This window comes from Cupressus sempervirens, chromosome 11, assembly GCF_028749045.1.
Source record: "Cupressus sempervirens isolate cs-2001-9-10 chromosome 11, ASM2874904v1, whole genome shotgun sequence".
Taxonomy (NCBI): Eukaryota; Viridiplantae; Streptophyta; class Pinopsida; order Cupressales; family Cupressaceae; genus Cupressus; species Cupressus sempervirens.
In genome coordinates this window covers 465,320,815-465,334,475 of record NC_143128.1, presented here as the reverse complement: position 1 = coordinate 465,334,475, position 13,661 = coordinate 465,320,815, and the positions used below count along the sequence as shown (strand labels likewise).

Here is a 13,661-nt window from a genome sequence, read left to right as displayed (position 1 = left end):
AAATTGTAATTTTTATCTAGATAGTTCCAATACATGGAGATTGTGAAGAGTATTAAGAAATTAGTAGGAAGCCTACAACAATTTTAACTACCTCTTAAAGTTAAAAATAAGCTTATCCACAAATTATAAATTATAGTAAGATTTATAACAATGTATTGAAGAAAAAAATTAGTTAACATACAAATTATTTTGAGATTTATAGCAATGTATTCTAACTACTCCTTAAACTAGAAAGTCAGTTGACACATAAAGGTTGTCATTTATAATTATTGCGTGACATTTATGCAAAATGATAATTAATTGCATATAATTATATGATTGACACTAATAATTGACATCTGACACTAATAATCGATATCGGCTAGAGTGCTAGTTTAAGTAAATAAAAATAAAATATATGCATAATATTATTACTAGAAATTATTCAGTTAAATTGAATAAAGTGAGACTTAGCACTTATGTCATTTTGTAAGTTAAATAATTTCACTAATTTCACTAATAAACTAAGTCACATACAAGAAAATAATCTTTTTATTAATGTATTAATATTTATGAAATACTAAATTTTTAAATATTATTATTATTTATTAAGCATGATTGCAAGTAGATTTGAGCCCAAGACCTCTTCGATAAGAGGCTCACAATTTACCTTTGTGTTGTAGGTTCTTGCCTTATGTACAAGACATTTATGATTGAAAACAAGTAAATTAAAAGTTTTACCTCTATAAGGGAGCTCATCTATAGAGTTTCGAGTTTCTTCAAAGTTCATGATCATTAACAAATCCATGAAAGTTGCTATTGGCTTGAAATCTTTGATAAAAGGTTAAAATTCAGGGTCAACATCTGATAATTGATTTTCTTTCAAAATCTGCTTAACACTCTTTCAAAACTCATGTTCCAATAGAACTCTTGTTTTTTTAAAAGTTTACAAATAGAAGATTTTTAGTTATTATCTTATCTGATTGTCTGCCCTTGATATTACTTAATTTCTATAATTCTATCTTTTGTTGCACCTCTATAATTCTTAAGACTTTGCATAAACCACTCATGTATTCCTGGCTCTTTAACAAATTCTATATATCGTAAGACTTAAAACTTTGAACATGGACAACTAAACTAAATAGTTTTCTTCCAATTAATAAATTAAAAGATATAATTGAACAGTCGTACGAATAAATGGTAGTATGTAATATATAATAAAAGTCTTTTTGTTTAAAATTTAAGTTATCAAGCTATTTTTAGTCAAGATCTATAATAGACAACATGAAAACAATATGAAGGCATTTGAAGCTGTTATTACTTGATCTCTCAGACTGTTGAGTCTAATAGATGTCATTAAAATCACCAATTTATCCATGCATTCATTGCATGAGTGTGGTCAAATTGATGGGATAAACATCCAGGGGGCCTCCATTAAAAGCTCTGTTGGCCAATATCAAGTTGACAGCTTCAGTGGGATGAAAGGCATCCCAGAACACGTATTGGTTTCTGTCTGGACACGGCTGAATGAAGAGGATGCATGTTATTTGTGCATTGAACCTTCCTACTCCACAGCAACCCTGGTTCACTACCCTAAAACCTGCACCACACAATGCATTCATTTAATACCATCTATTCATGTCATCATTATAGCTAGATTTAGTACAAATTCAAGTGGGCATAATGGTACCATATTTAGAGGGGTTACTAATCATGTCCAGAACAGCTGAGTAGGTGTTTTGGTAGACAAAGTGAGAGCCAGTGAGGTTATTGTTTAGCTGATTGATCAGAGTGAGAAGACCATCATTGAAAGGCTCAATCAGCTTATTCACACTGTCAACGCAATGCCCATTTGAGTTTGTCATGGCTAACTGCTGAGGAATGCAACCAAGAGGACCCACTGTAGACACTACAAACTTCCTTGCTCCTAAGTTATATAGAGACTGCATTAACATACAACAAATAGTTTAGTTTGGTTAGGGTTTCATATAAGAATAATTCATATAATAAAAAAGAGTCAGATAGCTTAAAAATCACATTCTAAGATTTTGAGAAGATTTTTAGTAAGGTTCAAATTCTTTTACTACTGAAATTAGAGGAAAATAAGTAATGAATCAGTAATGAAATTCTAGTCCACAAACAATATGAAAGGCTAATCTGCACACAAAATGTGCTAAAGACAAAACAAAGTCAAACTTTTTTTTCAGATATCTAAATTTTTTATTGTTTTCGATTACAAACTATGCAGATCATGAAGATCAAATGCTAAAATTTTCGGGGAAAAATTCATGATGTTTTAGGTTTCTTGAAAATTGGTCAACTGTACAGTTTGTAAGGAGGATAGCTGTGTCCATCAAACTAGAATAATAATAGATGATTTTCTGCCACCTTTTCAATACCAAATTGACAATTCTATCCATCTACAAAGTAACAATATTTTATGAAAATAAAGGAGGAAAGACGGTGAAGCATTAATGTTGGATATTACCTGCAGCTGTTTAGAGTATTGAGAGAGTAAAAGGTCAGCAAAAGCTTGTGGTGAATACTGCCTGCTTGTTGCAAAAAACTGTGGCAATAAGTAATTATTGACGTAATCGTTGCTTCCAAGACCGAGAGCGAATATGGATTTTGATAGAAATTGGGAGACTGCTTTTGGACTTCTCAGCCGTCTATTCACCACCTGTAACGTATTCTGAAAGTTACTTATTTGTCCATTGAACGATATTCGACCGCCCTGTGCCAAAAACATAAGACATTATTTACTTACGTAGAAAGAAACAGACTGTTGGGATTTTGCTTCAAGTAATATGATCAGTGGTACAGTTTTCTTTAGCACTGAATGTGAAATACAATTTCATTTAAAAATTATTGTAGAATTGTGATCTGGTTAATAGGTCTTTAATCTGTTGATAAAGTTTAAATATTGTCGATGATGTTATTAGAAATCAAATAGATTTGTATAAATTCTTACATAAAAATAAAATAAAATACTTATCTACATATATACATGGAGAATTAATAGTCCTATAAATCTGTGGCTGTGTCTCAAATGTTCCCTCATACTAATGTAGTTTTGAGTGGACGTCCTTAACATCACACACTAAGACTTGATTCCTAAGTTAAAAGTGCTAAATAGTAAAAGTTGACTTATTTTTCCAAGCTTAATTTCTTCATTAGTGTGTGATGTTTATGAATGATCGTATAGCACCAGGCCTTGTCATATGATATCTTTTTAAAGACAATGCTTTGATTACTATTAAATACAACCTATATTTTTCAAATGCTTTTGATCAATTCAAAATTATTTTTTCAAATAGTTCTAAACTTTGATTTCTTAGGCGAATCATCTAAATCACACTAGTTTCTCTAGTAAAGCTGGTCAGTTGTGCAATTTCAGGCAAGCTATATAAAGAAGCCAAAATTTAGAGTGTACTTTAAAAAACAGGAGCATTTTCATATGGCAATACATATATTCAAATTGAATGAAAAATTTTGCTTTCCAAATTATCATCATTCTACTTAAAACTGCTAGGCATCTTTTCAAAATAGTTGGTAATTTTATAGATGTACTGTTTCATAAAATTAGACCAGTCTTTATCCTTATTTAACTTTTAAGACACAAAAATAAATTGAATTCACTAAGTTAGAAATTCAATAAATTATTTAAAACTTTGAAAAAAACCAAATATTAATAAAGTTATCATCTATTATCTCTAATAGATACACATACATATGAAAAATTACCAGCCACTAGCACTTCTCTTCCAGCTCTTTGACTGTAATTTCAAATGCTTCCTCATAAGAAGATAACAAAATTTTGACTTAAACAATACATTCTAGATATTGATTTTTGAAAGTGATTATACAAAATTAATTTATTTAAATTAATATAAATATAACTCATCTATACAATTCAAAATCTAAGAATAAACCTCAACAAATAAAACAATTTAATAATCAGATAAGTTTTCCTAACACATTTTTGAAGGTACATTGTTTCACAGAATTAGACCAGTCTTTATTGGGACGGCTTAAACATCATACACTAAGCTTCATTTCAACAAGTGTTAAATAGTCGAAATTGACTTATTTTTTCCAAGCTTAATTTTCTACTTAGTATGTGATGTTTAAGAGGTCCGTTGCCCTCACAGTACACAAAAAAAAAAACTAAATCCATTATGTCAAAAATATATAACAAGAGAAGGGAACATAGATCAATTAAACTACCCATCTATGTTCTATATATCACTTACGTAGTTTCTACCAGTATCATCCAAAATCCCACCAGCTGCTGAAGCATAGTTAACTCCATTCATAACCTTTTTCCCTCTTGTTGTTGGAGCCAAATATGCTGGCACAAATGGCAATCCAAGAAACTGCCCTGCATGCATTCATTTACTCATCAATAAACCATTAAGAAATAAAGACATCTTTAATATGAGAAGTAGAAGAGAGAGTAGACCTATATAATCTACCACAGTACGTCCATTGCAAAACCTTCCAGTGGGTCCAAAGGGAAAATCAATCCCATACGGAGGGAAGTTTGATCTGGCCAAAGAAGAAAGATAGTTGTTGTTCCCATCATCACTCAGTGAATCCCCAAAAATAAAGAGTGCAGGCACTTTTCCTTCTTCTGGTTGAGACCTCACTATGTTAAAAGATAACAAGAAAGCCCAAATAATGAAAACAATAAGCACCCAAAGACTTCTTAAACACTTGTCCAACTCCATTTTGCAACCCAAAACAATGCAATGCAGGAGGAACTGAGATTGTATTCCAATTTATCTCCTGAAAAGGTAAGCTGACTGAACATCTGTCAATTTGATTCTGTAATATGTTTAATGCAAAGATTTCATTTGAATGGGCACCACATGCAGCAAATTATTCAGGTTACCACCAATGGGATTGCCTTGTCATTGAATGGCATTAGCAGGCGTATTGAAATACATTTATTTTTATTATAACTTGTCTTCAATGCAAATTGGGCATGAATTTATTGCACCATTGATTCTAGTCTATTCTATTCTCATACACTGCATGACTGGACAATAAAACAAATTCACTGTTAGCTTGTCTCAGTGAATTAATGCATAGTTAATGCTTATTTTTATTACTGTAACTAAACTCAATTTTTTAGGATATCAAAATAGAGCATTGACTATGCGGCACCCAAATTGTTCCAACTAAAAATGTTATATTCATTGTATTTAAATTTTTAATTAATGAATGTTTATAATAAATGATAAATTTTGGGTGCTGTACAAACTTTGTTTTAAATAGTGCTCTAATTTTAAAAGATTTATTTTCCATGTTAATTAATGTAAGTCAAAAGAATGTATAGATCTTTGTTAATATATACAACATAAGACTCATTTTTTACATAAGTATGTAATTTATTTACTATAGAAAGTGTTAAAGGTAAATATGGTAATGATATAGTTAGTAAATACTAAATACAACAAGATTATATTGATTAAAATACTAAAATGCTTGAGATACTATGAAATGAAAGATAAATATAGAGTACACAAAGGGAAGTATGAGAAGTTTTGAAGCAAATAGAAAAAGACATAGTAGAAGATAGGAGACTTGGGGTAATAAGGTTGTATGAAGTGATAATTTTAGAATTGTTTGAAGAAACAAGGCATTTTTGAAATGTTAAGGATAAGGAGACAATGCTTGGGCTAATAAGGTGTTAGAGAATACAAGGAGACTTGGAACAATAAAGCATTAGAGAGATAAGGGCTTTAAGGAGTGGGCATAAAATGGAGGAGAGGTAAGGGGAGTTGCTTGGAGAGATAAGTCATTTTTGAAATAATAAAAGTTGTATAGAGTGATAATAATAGTTGGAGAGATAAGTCATTTTTAGAGCAATAAAAGTTGTATACAATGATAATGAGAGTGGGGGATATAAGTAGTTATGATGGAACAATAAGGTTGCTGATGAATGAAGAGAGAGAGACTCAAGAAGTTTTTGAAGAAATAAAGAGGGGAGACATAAATAAATTTGTAGTGATAAGCTTCTAAGTAATAAGGGGTGGATAGAGTGATAAGAAGACATATAAAATGTGATAGAAGAAGGTGTGTGGAGCAATGAGGAGTTCAAAGTAAAAAGGAGCTAGTCAAGAGATGATGTATGAGGATGTGGACCTCCATTGTGACCATAAATTATTCACATACTAGACCTTATGTTTGCATGTGTGTGTGTGTGTGTGTGTGTGTGTGTGTGTACACACACACACACACATGTGCCAATAACAAGAAGATAAAAGTACATATAAATTAAACACACACCCACACACACATGTGCCAATAACAAAAAGATAAAAGTACATATAAATTAATATATTTTTAATTCATTTTTATTGCAAATATCAAATGACATAAGCTTCTCATTTACAATTAAGTAATCTAGACTCTAATCATTAGTATAATACACCTGACATTGGACTTGTTTCTTAAATATTCTTTATATTTTGTATCCAAACGTGCTAGTAATCGTTAGATCTTCTCATGGATAGGTTTGGAATTTAAGCAACTATGATTGTGCATAAATACACATAAATGGTGGTAATTAGTACAATGCATAGTTATACCAAATGAATTTTAAGAATATTTGGTCATAAAATATCATTTCACAAAAAAAATAAAATGAATAGATTTGTGTAAACACTTGACATTATGATATTGTCTTATCCTTACATACTTATGTTCAAATATAGATGCATAATTGATAAAATTGTGACATCTATTTTGATGTCATATGGGAAAGTTTAATTTCCATTTCATAAATGTTTTTTTAATCATAATTTACACTTTTTGACTTCTATTAATACATTTTTTTTTCACATTTGTGGAATGCCCCTTGAAAAATGATAAAGAAATCTTTATCATATACATGTATATGTATATGAAGTCACATGATCTTGATTTTATTTTATCTACTTAAATTTTTGGAAATGAAACAATTAAAATGTTAAAATAAATTAATTATTTACATTAAATATTTTTTAAAGTTTATTTTTGGTAAATCTTTTTAGTTTTAGTGGGTAATGTCATTAAGGTTTGATTATTAACTCATCATTATAGTTAATATTATTGATTAACATCCAAAATTGTTGGGATATTTTTCGTTTTGTTTGTGCTTCTATTTTTTGCTGGTTGGTTGTGACTGGTGTTTGGTCTTTCTTTTGTTTGGTTTTGTTTCAAGCTTGCTGGCTTGGCCAACATAGATGGTTTTCTGGACTTTAATGCTTTATATATTGTAAAGACTATATAGGGTTTTGGTTCCCCTTAAAACCTATTTTTACCTTGTGACTGCAAATATAATTATTGGATTAACCAAAAATCTATTATGCATCACCATTTTGGCTAACTTGTTAGTTTTGACCGATTGAACAACTATGCCAGTTAGTGCATACAATCAACAAACAAATGCAATTGGCTTATTTTTTCATCGTGTGACCTTCTCATCACATTTTTCCTTAGGCACCAAACTATACAGAATATTGCTAGTAGATTCTATAATCTATTCCTCCTTTTGGTCTCTTTTTGCCTTGGACTTAATTTACATATGACCATAGTTGTGAAATTGTGAGCATGTAACATTCCATCTACTCTAATTTTGATAAGGAATCTCCCATTTCATAGGTGTCCATTGATTGTTAAATCTTGTCCAACACCAATTAGCCATATAACCAAAATTATTGTAATTATATAAATACATTGAATACATTTGGTCTATTTTAATATGTTCTACCTTATGACAATTAAAAGAAAAAGGTTTTCAGGCTTTCTTACTAGGTATTCTCTTGTTCATCTTGGGTGGAGACTTTCCATCTTGTTTAGGCTTCTTTCATCTAGATGGTTCTCCAAATTCATAACTGGTATGTAAAAGATCATGAGTCTCATCATGCATCCTTTGGTTCCTAAGTTTGTCATCCCACTTTATAAAAGGATCTTTTAGAATGTACCCAGTTAAGGATTTTAGAACTCCTTCTGAGTGTTTATCTTTAGACATGTTAGGATCCTTTTACACCTAATAAGGGGTCATATAGTGTCTTCATGGGTCCTAATGGGTCTTATGGTGTCCTAGTTGCTCCCAATTGTTGGCATTAAGTCAAGTTTGTTATTAGTGACTACACTTATTCAGATTTTGTATGGTTACCGACCTCTTTGATCAGTCTCCAGTGTTTTCCATGTAATTCAGTGGTTACCAAGCTTTATAGTTCTTACCAAGTAGGTCAGTGGTTACCAAGCTTCATAGTGTCTACCGAGTCATCAGTTCTTGTGAAGCGAAGTTAGTGTTAACCGACTTGAATGAAAATATTGTCTACCGAGCACAATTGTGGTAAATAGAGAATGCAATTTTCACAAAGTACATAGCATCTACCGAGTGACAAGTATCTACTGAGTTCGAAACTACATTGAAGTGATAAGTATGGACTGAGCCTCTACTTCTACCAAGTGCATGACGATGCCAAATAATGATAGTGGATTCTGTGTATCAAAAATTCACCAAGATAGTTTCATAACTTGAGTTTCTACATTTGGGCCAACTTTGTAATATTGGTGTTAACTTGTGTAATGGTCGACCTTGTAATTATGTGAATTGGATTGGTATATATGTAATGAATTGTATCATATCCAAAGGTGTAATGTAATAATGAGGGATAATGTGAATAAAGTATAAGCATGTGAATGTGAATCAACAACAGAGAAAAGTGTATTGCAAGGCCATATCAGGAGTAGTAGAGTTATATCTATCACATAAAGGTGATTATTACTTCAAAGATCTCAATCAACAATTCAGTTGTAAGTAAGAGATCTCTTGTTTCATCCTAATAGGTGAATCAACTTCAAATCCTTTAACAGGGTAGACTTAGCAGTCTTTCTTTAAGTCCCTTTATTGAGTGCATACTTCATTATATGTTTGTAGAACCTCTAACAAAGTGGACGTAGCAGTCCTAATTGCTCCTAACAGGGAAAATCATTAGAAGTGATCATTGTAAGCCTTGACAAGCCAAATTTATGCTATAGTATTGAAGTTTTGAAGGCATCATCCCCACCCTAGTTTTACTTTCTATTTGGAAGGTTTCTAGATTACCAAATATTGTGCTCAAAGTGTTTTATGCTTTCAGTTTCTCATGTATGTAGTAGATTAGATCTATTAATAGTAATTTAATTATGCTATTGAGTTCTAAATTTGTTAAAAGTTTTGAGGTTACTGATTCACCCCTCCCCTCTCAGTAACCTAGCTAGTCTTAAATATTTCCAACAATTGGTATCAAAACTTTGTGGTTCTCAGGATAAAGTTTGAAAGCTTGAGTAAAGATCAAGGACAATGGAGATATTCAGACTTGACAAAGCTATTGACAATGAAAAACTAGATCTAGAGATGGCCATAGCTCAACTCAAGAAAGAAAAAGAGCATCTTTCCCAATCCTTAAAAAGAAGGAAGGAACTTGCAAATTAGATGAATGACCACCAATATGTTGGAGAGAAGATTGAAGATTTTCTCCCCTCAAGTAGTTTAGATGAAGCATATGATGCAATCAAAGAACTCCTAGAAAAGAATGGCTCCCTACAAGAAGAAGTAAGAAAATTGAAAAGAGAACGAGAAATTCAGTCAATAAGATTGTGTGAAATTTTAGAACAGAGAAATAAGGCAAAAGAAGACTTGGAGGTAAGGAACACTAAAATTCAAAATCAATCTCTTCATCAAGAAAGTCTTATTAATCAACTCTCCAATGCAAATGAAGAAATCATGAGTCTGAGATTTGAAAATGAAAGGTTGAGAAATGACTTAAACTCTAAAAGGAAAATCAATGAAAGGATGAAAGTTGATCTAAATTCTGAAAAGAAACTCAATGAACAAATAATGAAATCCCATGCAGACATGGATCAATTGAATCAGCAAAATGAATAAAATCTTTATAGGCAAAAGGGTAAGGCACAACTTGGATACAAAGACGAAGGTGAATCCTCCAAACAAGGTACTCAAAGGAATCAAAGACCTACTTGCAATTACTATGATAAGATATGTCATACATCAAAAAAATGTTGGAGTAATGGAAAGGCAAAATTTAATGGAAAATGCTACAATTGCAGTCAACATGGTCATAAAGCTAATGAATGCAAAGAGAAACCAAAGTTTGTGGGCAAGTGTTACAAATGCAAGAAATAAGGTCACAAGGCACCTGAATGCAAATCTAAGTTATTTGATCCAGCTAAACAATTTGTGAAGGCAATATTTGGTTGGGACTACAACACTTGGTGTAGATGTCATTACTGTAGAGAATATGGACACATTGGCATAAATTGTGTTAAACATCACATGAGAAGAAAGGAAACCACCATAAGATGTTACACATGTACTGAACTTGGTCATATAGCTAAGAATTACATGAATACAGGTAGAATTGAAGATGAAAAGAAAGCATAAGCTAATAGCATTAGGAAGCAAATGAGACAATAGTGGATTCCTAAATCTATCGAGCAAACAAGTTCAAGCGATGATAGTCATGTCACTCAAGAAGTGGGTGACTCCACCATTTCCAAGTAAGTTCTTAAGGAAGAATTGGAACTGTGTTACCAAGGTCACATCTTAAATAGTTCCAATTGAAGGGAAGCAAAGATTCATATTGGTATTCAAGATATAGAAGAATCATCAGTAAGATCGGCAATAGTTATTTGACTTCTCTACCGAGCAAGGTTGGGTCATGGACTCTACCAAGTGAAGTTGGGAGAAACATGGTTGTGTTTGGTTGCTGAGTTACAAGCTTTCATTGATCAATCCTTACAGATGGGTATATGCACCGAGTTGTGGTGTTTTTTTTTCCATTTTTCAATAGCGCATACATGCTTTTAAAAAGAAAATTTTATAAATGGGCTGCATACTCGCATCCCATTTATTTTTTCTCTATTTTTAACCTTCCTCCAATAGCAGTGCATACACAAATTGGACAAAACAAAGATTTTCACCACCCACCTTGCCAATATGCCTCCTTGCAAGTGAAATTCAAGATCACAAGCACACCCACGTTGTATGTGATCTAAATTTTATTTTGCATTGTTTGATATGTTTTTAATATTGTTTTGCAGGTTTTTTATATTGTTTTGTAGGGTTTTTATAAAAAAAAATTAGATTTATTTATTTATTTAGATTTCAATTGATTTTTTATCAGGAAATGTCAATAATCAATCAAAAAATCCCCAAGAAGCTCAAAACCCTCAAGAAAATCAAAACCAAAACCCTCCCCAAGAAGAGTAATAAATTCTGCAGCCTGAACCAATTGCAAGACATCCACCTGACACACAAGAAAATATAATAAATGAAATAGAAAGAGGCAAAACTGAATTAGAAGGACTCATTGGTCAGTTGAAAGAATTTGGACAAACCAATCCAATGAGGGCTCAATTGGCATTGTCTCTTGAATCCATTAAGACTCAGATAACCTTAGTTAGTGGTTAGTTAGATCTTTGGCAAGTTAAGAGGGATGAACAAAAAAATATTTTATGCAAAAAAATTGTCATATAAAGATGTTAAAAAAAAGATATACCAAAAGGTAGAATATGTGCATTATTTAGAAAACCTAGTGAATAGCTATGGCTAGTTCACAACCATTGACTAAGGTATGAAAGAATTTTCTTGGTTTTAGTTATTGTTTATAATAGTTACTATCAAAATTTCTAATGTTATTTATAAGTGATTATATTGATTCAATTGTTTTAGGGTCTTGTCACACTTGATTGTCCACAAGTGTTCGAGGTGGACTTGTGGAGTGACTATATGATGGTAGTAAGAAAATAATTAATTTTGTGTGTACATATATTTGATTTCAATGTATAATAATTATTGATTCATTTCTACTTTGTTTGTATCAGCTTGAGTTAGAGAAGAGCCTCAACAAGAGGACAAGCGAGCGTGTGAGGAGGACCCCATCATCGCCACTGTCTCCCTCCACACGATGACCGAAGGTCTCTAGAGATTTATTTCCTTCCCCTTATGGGAAGGAGAAGATATAGTTGATAGACATGTACATGTACAGGCATTAGCAAACATATATGTTGGATTTTATGTCAGTGGACATATTCGATATACATTTGATGTATATATGACATTTTATATTTGATGTATTACATTATTAGACTTATGACATTATTGGTTAATATATGATATGTTTGTTCATGTACACCATTGTTAGTTATCATAATATATTATGTGTTTGTTAATGTACATGACATTATTGGTTATCATTTTATATTATATGTTTGTTCATGTATGACATTAAATTCAATACCTAATTAGTTCAAAACTTTGATAGAATATTGATTAACAATAAACTTTATCACTGTTTAAGTATAACTTTATCATTTCCAATATGTCATCGTCATATGATTTATGATCTTGTTCATGTTTAAAGTTTTTCTTCTCTATCATTTTTTTATCAAGTTTAATTCAATACCTAATTAGTTTAAATTTTTGATACAATATTGATCAGCAATAAACTTTATCAGTGTTAAAATAGCTATTTTATCCCCTTGCTTATGTTTGAACTTGGTGTGGGACCTTGTGTTATCTCCTAGCTTAGGGGAGTGGGGCAGTAAGGTTCCATGGTTGGGTGGAAAGTATTTTATCCATTGAGCATTTTTCCAGAGCTTTTCAAGAGCCTTGGAAGATCTTTCTTCACACATTCCAATTTTGCATCTTGTTTTTGTGTGTGACTAGATGTTGCAACATCATATTTTTGTATCATGACTATGATATAATACTTATGTATCCATTTTGTATAGAGATAATGTTGGAGGATAAAAATGTTAGAAGTATATGAAAACATGATTATATAATGATTACTTGCTCCTTGTAATATGTATATGTACACATGCTTAGTTGCAATAAAAAAGAATGGGTATATCAAGATGATTGTCCTTGGTATGCTTATGTGATTTTTATGCTATCTAATTGTAATAATGGATTCAATTATTTATAATTAAATCTTGTTCATATATTTATGATGGTTTTTACTTATGGGAACTTATGTATGTGTTTCTAGTAGTGATGTTTGGGAACCTATAAGAACTTGGTTGTTGAGTTAATATAGAATATTCATATATTTAATCAATGAGATATATCAAAATATTTAATGTTAGAAGAATTGAAAATGAAATTTATGTGCTTCAATTTTGTGTTAAAAATAGAATAAAATTTATTCCACTTTTACCCTTATTAGTTATGTGATCTCTTAGGTACCTTGTTAGGGGGATACAAGGAAGAACTACTCTCTAGATTTTTTAGATTATTGGATGGATTTCTTGTAATATTGTGGTTATTGAAATTGAGACTTTTGATGCCTTTGATTCTTTAGGTGTAGATAGGCCACTAAACTTACAAGCAAGTTAAATTTACTACTAGTCTATTTTACTTTTTAAATAACTTATATATATATATATATATATATATATATATATATATATATATATATATATATATATATATATATATATATATATATATATATATATATATATATATATGGATGGTGCAGGGTACTCAAGGCACTCGAGGTCTTCATGAAGCATTTTCAAGGACCCTACATCATACCACCTTTCTAGGTAAAGGTTGATTTGGTGTTTAAATAGTCCCTAGAAGAGTTCCTAAGCCCTGCACCTGATGCAGAGCC

The 13,661-nt window shown here is 31.2% G+C and overlaps 1 pseudogene; it reads right to left on the bottom strand.

The window, feature by feature from the left end:
* Positions 1 to 1,361: 1,361 nt before the first annotated feature.
* On the bottom strand, positions 1,362 to 4,792 carry LOC149530396 (GDSL esterase/lipase 7-like; annotated as a pseudogene).
* Positions 4,793 to 13,661: the final 8,869 nt, after the last annotated feature.